Consider the following 6367-nt stretch of genomic DNA (forward strand, 5'->3'; position numbering starts at 1 on the left):
ATGGCACCTGACAACAACAACAACAACAACATAGGCAGAATATGAACACATAGTGGATACAATTACCAACATTGGAAGAGCCATTTTAAGTATTCCATTTGTGTGTTCACTGATTTGCAGATGTTCTGTGAAACATCCTGTGATTTCATTTTTAGCATCTGAATCAAGAGACCATTCTAATCATTTTAAAAGCTTTTCATTATAAAAAGTTTTAAAGGAAGTTGTACGTTATTAACAGCTATTGAATATATACATTTTTTTGCGGGGGGGAAAGCCCTTTGCATGCCTTTCCTTACAATTACTATGAAAAACTGTGCAGTGTTCTGCATTGTTTATTGAAGTGGAAGTTAAATTTAAGTCAATACAGGTGTGGTCCAATCTATGAATGCCCAATTTATGAAAATATTAATTTAAAAACTCAATTGGTTACTGCAAAAATTGAGTACCAACAATTCTTTCCACAGCCCCCTTTACTCAACTGAGTTTGACAGTACATTGCGATAGCCACAGAGACCTCAGACACCATACTCACAGTTGTGGGGTTTATTAGAGAAGTTAACACATTACAATTCAGGGTCAGAAATGTTAAGAGTACAGTTGTTCCAATCAGGACAGTCTCTTCTCAACCATGCCTTAGAGGCAGACCTCTCTCTGCTCTAGGCAATGTTACAAAGCTCCTTTAATGCTGCTGATAAATGCCCACAGGACACACCACTCCATCCTAAACCACATCCTGAAGGCACTTGGCTCTGCCTTCTGCCCAAAGTCACTCAGCTTTGCTTGCTCCATGGGCTGGGAAGCCCACTGCTGTGTCCTGTGCTCTGGCTCTTGGTTTTCCTGCTGCTGCTCCTCTACTATGACAAAATTTGTCCCTGAGTTAAGGAAGTTTAATGCACTGCATCTTGGGGTGCAAAGGACACACTCTACTCCTGTTTCCTCTTCTTGATGGTAGTGAGATTCCCCCTTCCTGTTTCTGAGATGATCATTTTATACACATTAGAGAGCTCGAGGTTTTTACAATCATAATTTACCCTGTTAATGGGCACTAACAGCTGAATTATATCAGCATCTTTTATCCAGACTCAGCATGGTAAAAACGTACTTTGATGGGAGCTACAGACTATGGCTAGAAAAGTCATTACGTAATTTGCTACACCATAGTTTCATTTTCTGTTTAGAGATGGTCTTCATGTTTTGGAAAACCCAGAAGGCCTAATAGAACACAGAGTCTTGCATTGTTCTTCCTGGTTTCACCTTATTGGATCGAGAAGCTCAGTGTACCATTTTGGGACTCAATTTTCTCATTTGTTAATGGAGTTTTGAAATTCCTCTAACCTATAAGCACTTAGAAAGGAGCTCTGGTAGCATAGTGGTTATGAGTTGGGCTGCTAACATCAGGGTCAGCAGTTTAAAACTACCAGCTGTTCCACAGGAGAAAGATAAGGCTTTCTGCTCCCGTAAAGATTTACAGCCTCGGAAATCCTATGCAGGGTTGCTGTGAGTTGGAACTGACTCCAAGGCATACCACTACTACTTCCACCAGAAGCTCTTAGAAGTAATTAATTCTTTAGCAAATTTTATTCTAAATTATGGTTCCCAAATAATAGTTCCAGATTGTGAACCTAAGAACCTTTAGCAGAGCCGTTTAAAGTTGTGAATGCCATAATCCTACCACTAGGTATTCTGGAAATTGGCAATTTTAACAGGCTCTTTAGGCGAATCTCATGTGCTCCTTCCCCAGCCACCTCCTAATTTTGAAGCACCAGTACTTGCCACCTCTTAGACTATTTGATCTATTGCAGACCATACATTGGTCAGATTTTAAAAGTATCTATCATGTTTTTTTCATGTAATTGAGTTATCTTTTTATATAACACTGCAATTAAGATCTAGTGTGAAAACCATTTCCCCCCTTTATCTTCTTATGCCACTTTTCTATTTAGTTTCACTTAACCAGAGGTAGAATAACTGAGTCAAAGGCTGTGAATACTTCCAACCAGACCAGTACTCACTACCGGCTATGCTATTTGTAGTGAGGTACTTGTCCTGAGCACAACATTTAAGAGAGTGTCAGACATATCAGTAATAAAGATAAATACCATTTTACTGCAGTATTTTAAAATGCAAAATGCAAAAATCCATGATGAACAAAATAACATTTTAAATAAACACAAGATCAGATTTCTTCCTTTTGCCTCAGGCTCTCATATTGCTCAGCATGGCACTGCTGTCAGTAACAATTAAATGCTGTCATTTCGAAAAATATAAAAATTTTAAAGTTGGAAATAATATATTAGTGGTGTGATTTTTCTCATACATTTTTATTTATACACACCGTGATGCAGCAATGAAATAAGGTGGCTTCCAAATTGTACCTACTGTGACAAAACAAAATAAATTTTGAGTAGGTGAGCAATGCTAGGACATGCTGTGTTCTCTGTAATTATTTCTGGTTTTGTTTTATATTTTCAGGTCTCTGTTATTTGGTGCATGCCAGTCCTTGATTATTTTCTTCTGGTTGTTAAGTGCCATCGAGTCAGTTCCGACTCATAGAAACCCTGTATAGGGTTTCCAAGGAGCAGCTGGTGAATTTGAACTATTGACCTCATGTATCAAACTGACCTAGCGGTCTACTGCTTTATCCCACAGCGCCACAATACGTTAGCCCATTATCAGCGTGGACTGTCTATCTTTGTCCCCCTTAATGCTGTTCATCTTCAGTTCTGTTTTGGTGACATTAATATCGCTCTGTTTTGTTAATCATTTCTTTGAATATTTATTGTAAACCTAACTTTCAGGAGTGGGTGGCTTTGGACAAGCACTGAACTGCTAATCACAAGGTCAGCAGTTTGATCCCACTAGTTGCTACATGGGAGAAAGATGAGACTGTCTGCTCCTACAAAGATTTAGAGCTTTGGAGACCCTATATAAAGTTGATATGAGTTGGAATTCATGCAAAGGCACCTAACATCTTCATCAACAACAAACCTGTCATTTTATTTAGGTGTGAGTCTTGTAAGCATATTGCTGAAATGATTTTGGTTTCCATTTGCATATCTATTAATAGGTATGTTAGTTTCTTTCCATTTCCTTAGATTACTGGTCTATTTTGTGGTTGTATGTACCATGCTTCTAAGTCACTTGTTTCCTTTCCTTTCTTATTGAATTATTGAGCTTTATTTTCTATCCCTTTGTATTAGGTTCCACTTTCTCATTCTATTCTTTTTTATCTTTGCAATTGAAACTGTTTATTGGAACTTCAGTTCTACAAAAGCAAGAGAAACCCAGATACAAAGCAGCAGCCAGAGAAGCCCATGAAAAGAACACCAAGAGAGGAACCAGAAGAGGGAAGCCTCGGAGCAGGGCACTGAGAAGGTGGAAGACAAAAGATCAAGGTGGAAGGTCCCAGCAGTCCCTGGCTCTATTAGACTGCATCCAAGGCTTGGGTGTAAAGGGTTCCCCTCATCACCAGCCTTCCTTAGCAGTACCAAGCTCAGCCCTATCAGTCCGCAACTCTCCTACCAGAAACATCACACAGACACCCCACTTAACCCCATCTCCTACATCTACCCTCCCACCCTAGAGAACTCAAACACAAGTCTAGAAAAGCCCCTGGGAGGTAGACAGACAGGGACTTACCCTCTGTCAATCTGTGACATGGTCTGGGGCACTGAGCTGAAGCTTTCCCAGGCACTGTGGTTACCTCAACCAAGCAACCAGCCACTGAGATCTGGAAGAGCGAATGGACTTCTCTCCGCCACAAGCCCATCAGCCCCAGTGAAACAAGGGACCAGCTAAAGACCCAGAGAGGTAGAGAGGATATAAATCAAACCTGGCTCCTCTAGGTTCTCAGAGACTCCCAAATCCTCTTAAGGCATTCTTCGGAGCCCTACGTAGCCTGGGAAAATGAAAGACATGAGGCGTGCCAGCTCCATTATGCTGAATAGGGAACATTGCTGGGTCTGAGAGAGTTGAGGGGGCATAGAGCTCCAAAGTCTAGGGGTACCCAGGCCATGAGTGTGTGGTGCCAGGGGCTGGGAGGCCCCATAGAGATCCTATGGTTGGGCTGGTGGTACGCACAGCAAGTTGAGGATTCTCTCCAAAGCTTCTGGCAAAGGGGGGAGTTGTGGAGAAGAGTGGGAAGGGCAGAAGGGTCTGGACGAAGCAGTGGTAGAGGAATCAGGGAGGCCAGAAGACTTCCCCGGAGTGAACGAAGTCCTTTGTCCTCCTCCAGGCAGCTGGAGATGTTAGCTGGAGGCGACAGGCACTGTGGCACAGGAGAAGCTATGCAGGGCTTCAACAAGCACCTAGAGGCCAGTCCGAGGTCAGGTCGGAGTCGGGGTCCAGCTGAAGGGCTGCATAATAGCCCCCAAGAACTGGTGTATTACAGCCACTGATGCCACAGCCAGGGCCACACTTCTCACATATACTCCAGGGCTACCAGGCAGGAAGGCGTTGCCAGTTGCTGGCCGAGGGAGCCCAGGGCCAGCTAGCAGGCAGGCTGTTCCAGCATCACAGATCTGCTGCTCAGCCACACAACTTTCCAACCAGCTCAGCACCTCAATGATTTCCCCAAGGTCAGTGTAGGACGTCAGTACATGGCCCTCAGGAAGCCCTTTTCCAGGGCATTGAGAGTGGGCACAGCCACACCTTCAGCAGCTTCCCGCTCATGGTTGAAGACCTCCTCCTCTTCCCCTTTGTCACAGAGGTAGTTACTGACCACCATCATGGAGATCAAGAACAAGTCAGAGGATGACACATGCTGGAGGTAGTCTGGATTTCGGTGCGCTGCCATCATTGACCATGGGGGGATGCATGCCTCCCTGGACACATGAGCTACATATTTCTTCTGGAGTCGGCAAACATGGCTGGGGGATGCCTTCTGGAGCAGTTCCACTGCAATGTCTGCCACAGGGCTAGAGAGCTCTTCCAGGCTGCAGTTGGCCTCCCAGTCCTAGTCATAGCAGAGTCTCCTTCCAAGCCATGTGCTCAGCTTCTGATATCCCGGGAGGAACGTGAAGTCCTGAAAGCTGGAGAGATAGAAGGTGCCTTTTTCATCCAGAAGGAGCCCAGCCAGGTCCATCGCGCCGTCAGCTGCTGTCCTATGTGGGAGAAAGGCTAGGGGACGAGTCATAAGGGGCCAGGAGCTACCCCTGCCTGGCTTGTCATCTCATTCTATTCTTAACTGGGTGTTATTTCATTTTAGGAACTTGAAGAAAAATCTAAAATTAAAAAGGCAACTGAATAAAACAAGCAAAAAGCAAAACAGAACACTGAATTCCAGTTGATTTTGACTCATAGTAACCATGTAGAAGAAAATAGAACTGCCACATAGGCTGTCCAAAGTTGTACATCTTTACAGAAATAAAGTGGTCCTCTTTCTTCCACTGAGCAGCTGGTGGGTTTGAACCACTGACTGATGATTGGCAACTGAGCGCTTTAACCACTACATCACCAAGGATCCTTGGATAATAGACAGTTGTTGTTAACTGCCATTGAGTCAGGTCTGACTCATAGCGACCCTGTGTAGGGTAGCCGAAGAACAACTGTGGTTTGCTCCGGAATAGCGATGGTTGTGAGGTTGGTGCAGGACCGGGCATTGTTTCGTTCTGTTGTGCATAGGGTGGCTATGAGTCGGTACATATTCTATGGCACCTGACAACAACAACAACAGACCTATGCACTCTGTATACAGATTACAGCTTTTCAGTGTGGAAGTCAAAAGCAGCACAGTGTCATAGAGTAAGTCCTAGAGCAGATTATAAACTCATATCTGAATGTCATTTGGACACAAGTGTTTTCTGCTTCAATTACTGCTTCCTACAGACTGTGGAACAGACCATCAATTAATCATATGCAAATTCAAACAGAAGCGGAAGAACATGAAAACAAGTCTATGAGATACAAAATATGACCGTGAATCTATCCCACCTGAATTTACAGATCATCTGAAGAACAGATTTGATACATTAAACACTAAAGACCGAAGACAAGAAGAGTTGTGGGATGACATGAAGAACATCATACACGAAGAAGCAAAAAGACATTGAGAAGATAAGAAAGAAGGAAAAGGTCAAAATGGATGTCAGACGAGACACTGAAACTTCCTCTCCAGTGTAGAGATGCTAAAGCAAATGGAAGAAATAAGGAGGTCCAAGAGCTGAACAGAAAACGTCAAAGATCAGCTCGAGAAGATAAAGCCAAATATTACAACAAAATGTACAAAGATCTGGAATCAGAAAACCAAAAAGGAAGTACATGCTCAGCATTTCTCAAGCTAGGGAACTGAAGAAAAAATTGAAGCCTTGACTTTTGTTATTGAAACATTTTCTGGGCAAATTATTGAATGATGCAGAAAGCATCAAGA

General features: G+C 43.2%; 1 pseudogene; it reads right to left on the bottom strand.

The window, feature by feature from the left end:
* Positions 1–3869: 3869 nt before the first annotated feature.
* LOC102821597 lies at positions 3870–5083 on the bottom strand (annotated as a pseudogene).
* Between the last annotated feature and the right edge of the window lie 1284 nt (positions 5084–6367).

This window comes from Chrysochloris asiatica, unplaced genomic scaffold (assembly GCF_000296735.1).
Source record: "Chrysochloris asiatica unplaced genomic scaffold, ChrAsi1.0 scaffold00134, whole genome shotgun sequence".
Taxonomy (NCBI): Eukaryota; Metazoa; Chordata; class Mammalia; order Afrosoricida; family Chrysochloridae; genus Chrysochloris; species Chrysochloris asiatica.